Below are 15,805 nucleotides of genomic sequence, written 5' to 3'. Positions count from 1 at the left end.
GGGTCATATCTAACAAAAAGCAGTCGAAGAAGGATACACAGTTAAAAACAAACCAATCAATCAGCCAGGGAGGAAACAAAGACACTAACCAGCATTTGATATTTTCAAATCAGATATCTGCTTCTGAAGCAGCAACGGGTTCCACTGCGTCAGAGATAGAGCTCCATCTGGGATAGAGGCACCATGTGATCTCAATTGATCAGTCATCCCATCGACCAAAGCCTGATATTAAAAGCAAATGAGTACAAAGAAAGTGATTCGCCAGAAGTATTGATAGAACAAAAAAGCCAATTTACCTGGAGATTAGAAAAGAATGAAGGCAATCCCAAGTCATGAGAAGTTGCGTTATAGCTCGACGAAGGAAGGTCAACTAGAACAATCTGAAGAGCATAGTCGGGGGTTGATTCAGCTCCACTAGCAGATAACAGAATTCTGGCATCCAGAGCGCCGACCTCTAAGGCGACTCCTTTGCTTGAAGCTAAAGAAGCATGCATCGCTATCGCCCCATCAGAACGTGGTGGAGACAACCTGACGTGGACATCCATGGAGGTATGGGAAGGGGAGCTCGCCCGAACACCCTCGGGGGCTAGGTTGCAGTTTGCGCTACCCACCTGAGCCGGATCGTTACCCGCAACACCCTCGAGGGCTGGGTAATCGCTGGCACCACCCTTGGGGGCTGGGTTTTCTGCAACGGCCGCCTCTGCGGCCGAAGGACCCTCACCACCTCCATGGGAGTCGGGCAATCGTGACCAACCTCTTGACATTGAAGATTGCCCTCCAAAGTCGACGATGCGCGAGATGTTGCTCGGGAGACCTCTAATCTCGCGTCTGGAATTTTAGAGCAAACATCCATTATATCACCATCAGTCGGCTCTGATAGCATATTTTCAGGGACAACATCCTCAAGAGCCCGATCAAAATCTATTACAGACAATTCTTGAAGGTTGACGAGAGCAGAAAGAGCTGGAGAAGGAATATCACTGTCCTCGCCACTACCTCTGTAATGTCGGCTATTCTTGCGAACTAGTGGAATTTCTTCCTCTTCTTCTTCTTCGTTCTCATCAAAAATGCGGACAAAAGATGGTGCAGGATCACACCCATTGGAGTCAGCTGGCGCACGAATACACCCATTGGGGTCAGCTGCATTGGGATCAACTTCAGCAGGTACACCAACAGTGGGATCAACTTCAGTAAAGACCTCTACCGATACTTTTTCAGCAACAGGAGCAGAAGGGCCAGCATCCTGGTCCAAGCACGACAATCGCCGAAGCCGTCTCTTTTTCTTCTTCTTTCCTTCAGCAGGCGCAGCCGGACGACTGACCTGACGAAGACGCTTTGAGTACCCTCAGGCTTCCGGATGTCCACTGCTCTATCAATCTCTGGTATAACAGCAACAGTCATTGTTTCAGCAGGGGTCGAGTCTGAAGAATCTCCAGCCAACATGTCAAGCACAGCATTCATTTCTGCATCATCTGGACTTGCTGGCATCTCAAAATGAACTTGCCTCTCATCATTGGGAAGGTCACAAAGAGAACCAACCAAGACCTCAATATCTTCGGGAGAGGGTCACACTCTAAGACCCAGACCACTATCACCAACAGGAGGATTGGACACAAAACTGAAAAAGGACTTAAGAGGTGGCAGATTCCAAGCAGAGTAGGCCACAGGAGCACCAACATTTGACACTTTGCCTCTCAAGATCATGTCCAGCCGGCTCACCAAATCCTCAGCAGGAATTCTCCTATTAATAACCCAAGTTGAGTCAGTAACACCACTGTACAAGTAAGCCGGGTACGCTCTGTCCTTCAGGGGCTGAATGTTCTTAAAAACAAAATCAGCAACCACAACTTTAGCGGTCAGACCTCTTTCCTTTAGCAGACAGACTTCAGCAAGCAGAACCTTGGCTTCAGTTACTTCCAAGGCAGTAGGAGATTCAGTCCAACTTGGAGTATGTACATCTGGTTGCCTGCTCGACCGAGGGGGGAGGGACTTGCCGTGGTTTTCCACAATAAACCACTCTAGGCACCATCCTTTAATGCTGTCCTTAAGCGGGATATCGAGGTATTCTGTTTTCCTCCCTCGCCGCATCTCCAGACTTGCACCACCCACGAGTTGGTGCTGACCCCCAGTCGTCCTAGGTCGGCAGTGGTACAGATACTTCCATAAACCAAAGTGGGGAAAAACTCCGAGGTAGGCCTCACACAGATGAACAAAGATAGAGATTTGCAGAATGGAATTGGGTTTCAGATGAGTTAGGTTCAGATTGTAAAAATCAAGGAGACCGCAGAAGAAGGGAGAAATGGGAAGAGCAAGGCCGCGGATAAGAAAAGGAACATAAACAACGGACTCGTGGGTATCCTCTGTTGGGACAGTAACCCCACGGCAAATCCGCCAAGAACAAAGCTCTCTCGGAGGAAGAATTCCAACATCGACAAGGTGAAGGAGATCCAATTTCGAGACAACAGACATGTGGTTACCCGCGAAAGGCAACTGGCTGTTGGGGTCGATGGGAGGAATGACCACTGCAGCAGAATTTTGGTTCTTCCACTTGGGCGCCATCGCAATCTCATTAACGGATTGAAGGGAAATGAAATTAGAGGGAAGCAGAGTAATGTTTGGAGGCAGAAAGGTGAAGTTAGGGCTCAGAACGCAGAGGCGTGCGGCGACGTGATATAAATGGGGTTTTCCCGGGTCAGGCACCATTTCTAAAAGGCACTAAGTCATCACTCAAAAAAGCAAGGTGTCCTGCAGCCACTTCTAAAGCACTGACATGGCTCAGTATAACTCGGCGGCTACCTCTAAAGCGCCGACGCGGCTCAGCTGTTACCTCTAAAACGCTGACGTCACCAAGTACCACTTGGCTGTTACTTCTAAAACATCGATGTGATCCAGCATGACTCGGTTGTTACCTCTAAAACGCTGAAGTCATCAATCACCACTCGGCTGTTACTTCTAAAACGTCGGCGTGGCCCAGCATAGCTCGGTTGCTACATCTAAAACGCCGATGTGATCTAGCATAATCCGGCTATTACCTCTAAATACACCAGCAGTAACTCAGTCGTTTTCTCTACGTAAATGTAAGCAGAATCAAATACGACTCAGCAATTACCAGTCATTACTCGGTTGTTATCTCTAAAAACAACGGTAACGCTGGGCATGAATACAGGCTATCGATTGATTATAAAGGAACGATGGGAAAGTGAAAGATATGCACAGAACAAGCCAAAATTTTCTTCATTATATAAAGGGGAAGTCCTTCCACAAACTCAAAGACCAACTCATTATGGGTAGGCCTTCTTTCCCTTTTTTTCGCTACATTACATTACTACATCACTACACTACTTACACTACACTATACTACTAACTACTACTACATTATTTCATTACTGCTAATACTATTTCTACTACTACTTATCTATACTAATATTTAAGCCAGTGGCGCTTTTTGCCACTGGCCCTGCCGCTGCCGCCGTCGCCCTTGCCGCTACCACCATCACCCTTGTCGCTATCGCCCTTGTCGCCGCCGTCACCCTCGTCATCACCGTCGCCACCGCTCCCCTCCTTAGACGAGTCGGAGGAGTCCTCCTCGTTCGAGGAGATCTCCGACTCATCCGAGCCCTCGAGCCCGGAGCGCTCGATGGCCCGGATGTACATCCACACCTCGGCGGTGATCCCCTAGGAATCGTCCTAGTCATCGAACGACGCCGAAGGAGAGGCATAGGCTGGTGACCCCTCGGACCTGGAGGAGAACTCCTCCTCCAAGTACTCAGAGTCACCAAAGTCCTCGGAGGGAGACTAGGCTCGCGCTTCCTCTTGTCGCCGGAGTGGTGCGATGAACTTCTGTTTTTCTTGCTCTTGCCCATGGTTGAGTAGAAGAGAAGATAAAGGAGGAGAATAAGCAACAAATGGCAGAGAGATGTGTGAAGACACCAGTGAAGCAAGCGCTCTATTTATAGGGGCGGGAGGCAACCGCTCATCTCCTACCATGGTCACTGAACAGTCACAAATATTCAATATGCAATTCAAATCATCTGGAAATAAGTCAGGTGACAGACGCCATTTCACGCAACACGACACCCATTGGGACTGAAGTCAACTGCTTGGACGATATGATTACACCCCACGGTCACGTCAAGTTACTACTCAAGGGCAGTTTGCTAAACGCTCAGCGTACCAAGCTGTCCCTTGGCTACACCCATTGGGGGGACGTCCAGGAATTTTCAATAGATTTTCCCAAGCAGTCACATCCATACAGTATACACAATGAATAAGACAGAAGGAAGATATTGATAGGGATCGGAGGAAAGCCAAAAATAGATGCTAAAGTACAAGTCTAATCGACAGAAGCATTGAAGCACCAAGCGAAATGAAGACCAGCCAAGAGCCATCTACTGGACGTCCAATCTGTCGCCGATCAAATAAATTTCAAACCTAACCGGGCATGGGCGGACCGCATTGCTGATCTCAAAGGCAAAAACAAATGCTGATCTCCAAAGCATGAACGGACAGTAAAATGCTGATCTCTAAAGCATGAACTGATGGTAAAATGCTGATTTCCAAAGCATGAGATGAAGATCTTTGAGTGGATTATTTTTCAATAATCCACTCAAAGCTCGGGGGCTACACCCATTGGGTGCACCTCCGGTGCACCCAATGAATCATTAACCCCAAAAAGACAGAATGCTGATCTCTAAAGCATAAAACTGATGATATGACGCTGATCTCTAAAGCATGAACTAATGATGAAATGCTGATTTCTAAAGCATAAGACAAAGATGAACCAACGGCTTCTAAAAGGCAAGAAATGAAGACCTTTGAGTGGGTTATTTTTAGTAATCCACTCAAAGCTCGGGGGCTACACCCATTGGGTGCACCTCCGGTGCACCCAATGAATCTTCAACCTCTAGAAACAAAGTACTTATCTCTAAAGCATAAGCTGACCGATCAAAGCTTAGAAGCAACGACTTGATAAGCATACTGTCAAAGCATCCACATTTTAAAATCGATAGCTGCAAGCTGGACCTAGAATCTTTGGGCCGATTATTTCAAAATCAACTCAAAGATTGGGGGTTTATGGGGGACAGATATCCCCTAGGTCCACTAGAAGGCTAGAAGACCTCGCGAAAGGCCTTAGGCCCATTGTTTCGCAAGGCCATCCTTTCGTGGGCCTGGGGAGGAATGTCTGGCGGAGTGGATCGACGCAAGATTGGATCAACTTGAGCCCAGACAGCCCAATGGATTTAAGCATTATCCACGGCAGTGATCCGATTCTCCCATGTTGCGCCCTTAGGGGTCGGAACTGAATGATGATAAGTCGGCAGAATTATAGGAAGATAAGTTCAGTCGGTTCACTATTACTTAGGCGCATGTTGTTATCATATCCGCATGTATCGCCCCACGGTCGAGTATATAAGGCCTAGGGGGCACCCCATCAAAAACACCTCTCTCATTAGCCGTCTACTCAGCTCTCTAGCACCCCTCGAACTAGAAAACCACCTTGTAACCCACCACATAAAAGATCCACACCAGGAAGTAGGGTATTACGCCTCTCTAAGCGGCCTGAACCTGTATAAAATTGTCCACTATCTCTCGTGCGTCTAGCACGAACCATCGAGCTACAGTCAGTAACACCGTCCTACTCCAAAAAAAGCACCTTGAGGGGCAACCCCAGGTGCGCGGTCGGACCCAAAACACTGACAATCCCTTGGTGAAGAGGAGGAAGCATCACTGTCGTAGTAGATGATCTTCTTGATGCGTCTCTTCTTCTTCCCATCTCTCTTCTTGTGACTCGAGCCTGAGTCAGTGGGTTTGTCGTCTCTTAGCTCATTGAAGAGGGACTCCTTCTCCTTGTCGTTGATCACCATCCCCTTGCCCTTAGGATCCATCTCTTCGGGCGGTTAGTCCCTTAGATGAAGAGTACGGCTCTGATACGAATTGAGAGCACCTAGAGGGGGTGAATAGATGATCCTGCAATATTCAACACTTGTAACACAAAATTGGCTTATAATATGTTAGTTAGATTAAACCAAGTTGCTATAAAGCGAGCTCTTGAGATGGAATCAATCACAGAGAAAAGCAACACAAGAGACACGCTGTTTTTATCCCGTGGTTCGGCCAAGTAACACATGCCTACTTCCACGTTGTGACGTCCCAATGGACGAGGGTTGCACTCAACCCCTTTCAAGTGATCCAATGATCAACTTGAATACCATGGTCCTTTTTCTTAGAGTTCTTTTCCCGTTTGCGAGGAATCTCCACAAGTTGGAGCCTCTCGCCCTTACAATGTTGATCACAAAAGAAGCACAGAAGTAAGGGAGGGAAAGCAACACACACAAGACTCAATTCGCAAACACACGCACACAAGCCAAGACGTGAGCACAAAAACATGGCGCAGGGAGTTTACAACTTGAACAGTGCTTAAATCTCTAACACTATGACCTGATTGCGTGATTGCGGAGTCTAGGAGTCTTAGGATGTTTAGTGAATGCTTGGTGTCGTGCTCCATGCGCCTAGGGGTCCCTTTTATAGCCTCAAGGCAGCTAGGAGTCATTGGAGATCCAATTGGAAGGCAATTCTTGCCTTCTGTCGGGTGGCGCATCGGACAGTCCGGTGCACCACCGGACATGAACAGGACCTGTCCGGTGCCCGATCTCCTTCCTTTTTTGGCGCAGTCGACCGTTGGCCCTTCGGTCCCGTTGGCGCACTGGACAGTCCAATGTGACCAACCGACCGTTGGCGCAGGCCACACGTCACCCGTTGATTGCGCAGCCAACCATTGGTCGCGAGCGTCGTTGGCTCACTGGACAGTCCGGTTAATTTTAGCCGCGGCGCCTCCGCTTTTTCCCGAGAGCAGCGAGTTCGCCGTCGGGCCAGCCTAGGCACCGGACACTGTCCGGTGCGCCTCAGGCTGGTGTTGATTTGGCTGAACATAGCCAATTCTTCTCCACTTCTTTTCCTCTTTTCTTGGCAATGTCTCTAGTACTTAGATAAACATGTTAGTACCCAAAAACAATTTACTAGGGCTAGAAACATACCTTGGTTCTTGATGTGCACTTCTAAATCACTTGGCATATATGAACTTAAAATAATGTGTTAGGCATCTAATCTCTAAAACAATTATAGAAATGGCCCAAGGGCACATTTCCCTTTCAAGACCCTGCTAGGTCACCTTGGTAGTGATCAATGGGGAGGCTAGAACCCTAGGCATAACGGGAATCACGACTTGTGGGTAAAGTGTGCGACCTCTGCAAAGTGTTAGAAACTGGTATATCAGTCGTGCTCATGGTTATGAACGGCCTTGGGATCCTCTTTGATTAGAAGAACTTTGGTTACTTTTATGATGATGGTTAGCAATGATGGTTATAATTTTGATCTCTTGTATTTCCTCTTGGAGGGAGTGCTTCTGGGTAATAACTAGGTTTATTACTAAAATTTGGCTCTACTTATAGTAATAAAACTTGACCAACTAAAAGCAACTGCTTAACCTTAACTCCACATACAGCTAGTCCACTTTAGCCAAATGGGACATTTGCTGAGTACGTTGATGTGTACTCACCCTTGCTTTACAAACCACCCCACCCCAGGTTATCCCCACTGTACTCAGGGCTCAGGAGGAGATGTTGGCAACATGGAGGACTTTGAGGAGTTAAAGGACTACGATGAGTTCTAGTTTATCTTAGTGGCAAACTCCCAGTCATCTGCCTATGTAGGCTTATCCTCTATGTTTTGTATTTCTGCACTTTGATATTAATGTTGAAGACTATGGCTATGTATAGACTCTGTGGATGTCTTGGTCATCTTGATGTAGTTAAAGTACTTTTTCGCTATTTACTTTGAGCATTGTGTGATGATGTCTAATTATGTAATCGTTGTGTACGTGAGTTCTGATTCTGGCACATACATGGCTCGCATTCGGTTTGCCTTCCAAAACCGGGTGTGACAGATCTCCATCACATTGTTTCTATAATGCTACACTCTAAGGCAAGATAGTATGCTTGCCGCCACTTGAAGGTTGTCTCAGCGAACCATCACGTCTCCTCTCCTATGTATCGGGCAACCTCAAATCTGAAACCCTTTCTCCACCATGGCGTTTCTCTCGCCAGCAGCCGCCTCGTCGAAGAGGCTGAGGGTCTATTCGTCCGCCGCTATCGACGGTGCCGTCACAGGTAGCAGCAAGCACGTGGGGACCCACAACGACAACTTCCACTGCGTTGAGGTGCTCGGCTGTTTCCTCATCTGACTCACCTCCCTGTTCGCCGGCGCCAATGTCATAAGGGTGATTTTTCTCTCCCTAATACACCAGTTGTACCCATGCACTTGTTTAGATGTTATTTGGTTTGTGGAATGGGGATCTTCTCTCGTCACTTTTTGTGCAGATTGAGGAATTAATTGGTTGATCTATCACCACTTCGTCCTCACAAGCTAATGATTTGTCCTCACAAGTCAATGATTAGTCGAGGCATGAGTTATGTATTGCTTCCACCAAAATTCATTCCTTCAACTGAAACCTTAGTAATTTAGTGAATGTATATATATGCTAATAAATGGGTCGATTGGTTTAATACATTGTTGAATTGATTTTGCACACATTGTAAATAATCTATTTGTTCCTTACCTAAAGTCAGTTGTTGGTATATAAGTGCAAAAATAGATATGCATCATGCAACTGCACTCATGTGTTTGCCTCCATTTCTTGAACTTTGCTATAGATCCTTGATACATTGGATGTTGTTCTTGATGTTGGGGTGTCTATGATCCCAGTCAACATCGCCATAATCATCACCAGAAGGGCTTCAGTGAGGTTTTTGAACATGGATTCAACACAAAACTTAGCAGCTTGAACTTTGCTATAGATCCTTGATACATTGGATGTTGTTCTTGATGTTGGGGTGTCTATGATCCCAGTCAACATCGCCATGATCATCACCAGAAGGGCTTCAGTGAGGTTTTTGAACATGGATTCGACACAAAACTTAGCAGCGTTGGACTTGTCTACAAGGTACTTCCCATGGACAATGCTAATTTTGAATTTTATTCTACAAATTTCCATTGCCCTCAGCAATAACTCTTACATATAAATCCTTCGAGAAGTAAGATTTTGTTATGAAACTCGGTGACATCTGTCGTTGGGTTTTCAACTGCACCACACCAGCTAGTGGATCCTTGACAGAATGCACAATTTTTATTTTATATGCACAACTTTTATTTTGTATGCACAGCATTGCCTTGATGTGCTAATTTATTGAGGCTTACAAGTTGCACACTGAAGATTGTTATTAGTATTCTTGTAGTGGTTTTATCTTCATTTCTGATAGAAATAGAATGCTTATTGTTTAAACTTGCCCTAATTTTGTAGCATTTTGGTAAGGAGATCATTGCTAAGGAGCTTGGGGTTAATGAGGATCATGAAGATGTTCACCGTTTGTATCTCTCAATATATAAAAGTTTTGTTGAGGTGTGAATCTAATTACATGGAAGTGTAGTTATTTTTTGGGTGCATCATGAGTAAAAGTTTAAGTTAATCCTTGTTCTTTCTTTTAACTTAATAAAAATAATGAATATCATCAAATCTGAGCTTTTGTCTTACAATTCTAGAATTGTTTATGTGACATTGGCTACTGGGAAGTTTTATGGTAGCCAACAGTTGCTTATTGAGGCTTTACACTATGTTTTCACCCACCTTCTACATTGATTCTTTTAATTGGATCTTATGAATGGAGGAAATACCAGCAACTAATGTATGATCTCATTGTTGGGTCATTATGGGCTTAGTAATTATTTCTTGATGGATTCAGTGTAAAGCAAGCGTCATCTGTTTTTGCACATATGGCTATTGAAGTCCCACTTAGAATAACTCTTTTTGGCTTATTTAGGTGACGAGATTTATTCACTTCTTTAGCCCAAAAGGAAACGGCAATGAACCAATTATACAATTTATTAGTTGCCTTCTTCGATTACCATTTTAACTAGCTTCAATTCCCTCAACCATCTTTTGACATCAAGATTGTTTAAGACACATCTAGTACTATTTTTCTTCCATCCTTATGAGTTCTTACACTTTGTTTGATGTGCTAAAGTTACCAATACATTTGTCATGTTATAGGCACTTTACGCAATTGACAATGGAATCAATCAATATGACATAGATCAACCACCAAAGTATGTAAACAGTGTTGGTCACCTGTTTTTTATTGCTGTGAATCAAGAATAAGGCAACATAATTGTTAAACATTATAGACCTTTGTCCTTTGAAGCATTATCTCCCTTCGAGTATAATGAGTCTCAGACGAAGATCATGAAGAATAAGTCTTCATACAAATATAAAAAGCATAATTATAGATGTTACATCGTACCATTTATTCACTTCATATCAAATGGTAAACAATATTAGAATTCATATCATACATTAATAAACTAATACATAATTCACATTACATTTGTACCTTCGGTTTGTTCGAAGGTAAAAGCATGAAAGCGATTCCAGTTCATCGTGAACAGTACGGAGGTACTGTTCATCTATTTATAGGCAACCGTACTGCTTCGTACGATATTACATTCATGCCCTCATAGATTACACACAAAGTTTATAATTATTCCAGGGATAATATTGTCATTTGCACTTAGCAGCTTGAACGACACCTTCTCCTTATGTCGGCTTCCTGTGTCAACGTAACAAAGCTTGCTTCGTCGTGCTTCCTTTGATCTGCGTCGAAGCTTTTCTAGTGACGAAGCTCCTGTGACACTTAGTAACATGCTGATAACAGATGGTTAGTCATGTTTTTAGTACCTTCAGAAGACAAAGGCCCCCAACAAACAGTACACACTTGTCTTCACGTGTTGGACGCCTTAATCCAAACTGGACTGATCCAGAACAGTCACCTGAGAAAGTGAATGCAGCATTTGAACATGCAATGATACTCACTGAAAGTGAATTTATGGAGGTATTTAACGTTTTTGACTAATGGCTCAGTGCCATATCATGTTAAGTTCATTCAATGCATATGAATTAGTAGATTTAGGGTTTTCTAGCGCTCTTTTTATGTGATAAAATTATATGTATGGTTATGTTCATATGAGTGGCTTAGTACTAGTAGATTATGTGTTATGTTTGATGTCACTCCTTTCTTGTATGATGATAATAACTATCTTGGGAGATTGTGTGTTTGCTATCACTCTTTTGTTATGACAATATTATCCATCTTCATTGCCAGAGTGTTCGCTTCCATGTTAAATCATGGTTACCAGCAAGGTCTATTATCCTGGAGTGTTTGTTATCAAGAGGAAATATTGATCCAAGTCGAGAAATCATGGTTTTGGATAGGTTCTGCCCGGTAAAGTCTTGACCTTTTTGTGTTATATCAAACTGAATCTCACCAATATCCACAACTGATTTTGGCTCGGTTTTTAAATTCAAAGGAAGCCACAAATGTTATGCTTGCTTGGTTGTTTTATTTTACCATCTTTCATGTGCATGATATTTTGTGATATCTACCTAAGATCTTGTGGTCCTGCTCTTGTTGTAAAAAAAGACATTTAAAAATTGTTACACCCCTTGAAAAAAGGAAATTTATGGTATGTGCTTTAGGTATCATCTTCAAACTTGGGCTGACCAATGTTTTGTGGTTGTAGAAAGTTATTTGAGTTAGAGATTATATCTTTGAACTTGCTTATTGAAGTGCTATGATCAACAACATATTGAAAATGTAAGCTGACGATTGATCTTACAACAACAATGGAAACTTCATCTATTTGAGCTTGAAGAGGAGCTGAAGGTTGATCCTCTGACCAAGTATGTGTTGTATCACGTAAGAGTCTTCTCTTCTCAGGCTACGATTCATCATGAATTTCATGAACTCCAACCAACCAGGTGATGGATATGTGTGACAGTTCTTCAAATGTGTTTGATTTGGAACTATGTAAGTGTTGATGTCAAAGACTATGTGAATGTCGAACTATGTTAGTGTTTGATTTGGAACTATATGTTGATGTCAAAGACTTGTTGCAACTATTTGGAACTATATGTTTGTGAATGTGAGGTGATGTTTGAGAATGTGAATGTTTATGTGAATTGATGTTTGTGAATGTAATTGTGAATGTGAATGAGAATCTGTGGTTGTATATGAAATCTGTGTTTTTCTGTAAATATCAAAAATTTACAAAAATAGGATTTTTTGCCCCTTCTGAATAGCCTTATGTCCGACGGCTCATATTATGTCTGGCGACCCACCGCTAAGCCGTCGGACATAAGTTGTATTATGTCCGACGGCTTAGCAGTGGACCGTCGGACATAAGAGTCATGGGCCCCACCAACGAACATTGCGGTTGTTATCGAAGTTAAATGTCGAGTTGTCGACGACCCTTTTCGGTTGTCAGACATAAGTTATTTTCGACGGCGACCATCGAAAATAAGCTTATTTCTGACCCGTTACAACCGAGTGATAGGTAACGTCGAACATAAGCCTTCGGTCATCGAAAATAAGTTATTTTCGACGGCTTAGGGTCTATGTCCGACGGCCAAAGCCGTCGAAAATTTCCTCTTTTATTTACGGTTGTGCCCTAATGAAAAACAAAAAAGGCTCACTTAGCACAAAGCACGAAACTCTTGAATGACGGCAGAAATCTGAATGAACCATACCTGCTTTAATTAAATTCGGAAAAAGGCCAATTGACACGAAGGGACACTGCAAAGGGGGCAGAATGCATCCGGTTCCAACAAAACCGTCATCGTTACCGTCGACATGCCCATGGGTATCTGCTACCTAGTATTGCATGCGCATGCGGTATTGCAGCAGCAGCATCTCTGCGCGCGCGCGCATGGAGATCGGCGGATGGCTGCCTTGCCCGTGACTCGGCACGCTTGCGTGCGCCTGATGGAGCCAAGCGCGCGAGCACATGCACGTCGTCACGGGTCGTGCTATCCGGCCCGGCCCAGCCATATATAAGGCCGGCCGTCGCCGTCGCCGTCGTCCGACTCTGATCCGCCGACGTGACCACGACCACACAACACAAGCTTGCTATAGGTGCTCGCGATCATATCGAAGATCGTGTCTGTCCGTACGTGCTCGAGAATTGGAACGATCCGGGTGGCCGGGAGGAGGAAGGCGAGCAACGCGGCGGCGCTGGTAGCGGTGCTGATCGTGGCCGTGGCGGCGGCCGCGGCCGGCGCCATCAAGCTCTGCGGCGTGGACGAGTCCGCAGTGGACGCGTGCACGCCCTACTGCAAGGCGGGCAGCACGCAGGCGGCGCCGGGCCAGCTGTGCTGCGCCAAGGTCAAGTCCGCCCGCTGGAGCTGCCTCTGCGACTACCGGAGCGCTCTCTCCAGCGACATCGACGCCGCGCGCGTCATGGACCTCGCCACCAAGTGCAAGTGCGACTACCCGCCGGCGTCCTGCGACGACAACTAGCCAGAGCCACACCACCGTGTTTCTTGTTTACGTGTCTTGTTGCTGCTTTATCAGTGCTACATTCTTGTGCAGTCGTGCTCGTTGGGCTATCCGCCAGCAGCATGCATGCCACGTTGTACGTGTTTCTTTGCTGCGGCGTGCGTCCACGCCGTCGCAAACAATAAAACTTTTCAGTCGTCCAACCGACGGAAGTCTCCCTTTGTTCTGTGCACTAGCAGTTGGACGATCGAGGCGACATAGATCCTGGCTGCATGTCACGAGTGTCGAACAGACCCATGCATGCCAGCAGATTTTGACCCACAACATTTACACAGAAAGTTCGTGGTGCAAAACTGTAGACAGATCACTGCGTCTGCTTTGAATAGTCTGCCATTTTGTTACCGGCCGTTTGCAGCATGCAGAATCAAACAAATGGGCCGGGAGATAGTAAACTTGTCGCATGCATCGGTTGTTTTTTTGTATAAAAGATAAATCTCACCGGAGCGTTTATGTTAAATTTAATATGACTATGATCTACTATATTTTATTTAAAATATAACAAATATATTAAATGTGTTTGGGTCATCTAAGTCTTCCCCACCCCCTCGAAGTGTCGAGGCCCTCTAGACAGTCAATTAAGGCCTTTGTAAGTGTCGGGGCCCTCAGGACAGTCAAGGCCATTACGGGAGCATGAACACTCAACAAGAGCATGTCAAAACTACAAATTTAAGCAATAAAAAAATCACAAACATGTTTATTAGTGAGACTGAAGAAAGAACATATAGGTATGATATTTTACGTACTATTCTTTTAATATGTAATCCACCAGAATGGTAGATGGATATTATGACTAATATTCATGTGTGGATGCTTCTTTATTTTCTTCTTATAGGGTTAGCGGGGTTGGAGCCTTACTGATGGCCTGGGGAACAAGTTTTGTGCTCACGAAAGTTCACTTCAGGATAGATGGTGGTCTCAAGAACATGTAGCATGTTTCTTCTATAAAAAAAGAATCTAACTAGAAGCTCTATACTGTGTATTTACATAATAGTTTCCGAGTTGAATGAATGTATACTATTGGTTATTGAAAAAGGCTATAATTGTGGAGGTTTACTCCATTTACTTTGCTTAATGGTGTGTATAATAAAGTTATGCCAAATGTTATTATTATATATGAGTTGGATATTTAGCATCCACGACTTTTTCATATTAGTTTTGATTATTTAACATGGCTAGCAGATCTGAATTTAATGCTCAAATTTAATTTAGTTAGAAGTTCTAAATATCATATATATGTGTAATCTAAGCAATTTCGCAAGCCTCACAAAGTTGTGGATGCGAGAAACTTGGCGTTGTGACTAGTTCATTCTGATTTATATGATATCCAATGAAGAATTTATTAAAGGCGGGAGAAGATACTTCACAACTTTTATATATGATTGTACTACATATTGATATATGAATTTAATTAAATCAAAAGACGAAGCATTATATTATTTTAAGACCTAAAAATGAAGTAGAAAATCAACATCAGGAAAAAAAATATGATTAATATTTCATAAGATGGAGAATACTTTTCAGTGAATCATCAGCCTTATCGCTATATCGCTGTCGTCCGCTCCGATCGATCGTCCGCTATTGACGTTATCTTGGTCAGTACCGACCTCCGACTGCGCCACGTCAGCGGTCGAGACCATCCCGCTGGAACCGCCTAGGTCGCAGGCACGGGGACACCTGCTGCATCGAGGGAGGCAGGAGGCTACGCACAGAGTGGTGCCCGGCCTAGAAAGGGCCGCTGGGCCGGTGGTCTCGTGAATCGTGACACAATTTTAACTGGGATCTAACGGAATGACAGCAACTAAAACTTTGTATAATAGCAGCGAAGAAAAAAAAGTTAGATAATTTTTAGGAAAGCACTGTAATTTTTGGTAGCATCGAAGGAATTGATCTGTTTTTTTTTTACCATCCGGCCGAATGCTTCCATTGCTGCCAAATACAACTGGTGTGTGCCCAGCACCAGCAGCGCATCATGCGTCGTGACTCGTGAGACACCCGTGCCTATAGGTTGGTTACCACTCAAAAATAGTTTGACCACATTTTTGACTCGGCTACGGCCTCGTGAGTCGTGACCAGTGGTCCGAGACTGAAGCCTGCCCAGTGCTCAGCTCACATCCATCCACCCACAACATGGCGATATCCTCCACCCAAAAGGGAGCTTGTTCCATTAGCGCTCAATAATTCATAGCAAGTCAAAACCCATTAGATCTAGATAGATCAGAAATAACCAAACAAGATCTAAAGGCTTATTCGGTTCGCTCTAATCTATATAGATTAAGTGGGTTTAAATATCAAGCAAGTCAATTTTTTTATTTTTTTCCAATCCTAATCAATACATATGTAATGAGAATAATCGAACAAGTTGT

The 15,805-nt window shown here is 44.2% G+C and overlaps 1 pseudogene; it reads left to right on the top strand.

The window, feature by feature from the left end:
• The first annotated feature begins 7,990 nt into the window (after positions 1–7,990).
• On the top strand, positions 7,991–13,403 carry LOC103652334 (MYG1 protein-like; annotated as a pseudogene).
• Positions 13,404–15,805: the final 2,402 nt, after the last annotated feature.

The sequence above is a fragment of the Zea mays genome, chromosome 3 (genome assembly GCF_902167145.1).
Source record: "Zea mays cultivar B73 chromosome 3, Zm-B73-REFERENCE-NAM-5.0, whole genome shotgun sequence".
In the NCBI taxonomy this organism is placed as follows: domain Eukaryota; kingdom Viridiplantae; phylum Streptophyta; class Magnoliopsida; order Poales; family Poaceae; genus Zea; species Zea mays.
This window is presented reverse-complemented; position numbering and strand designations above follow the sequence as displayed.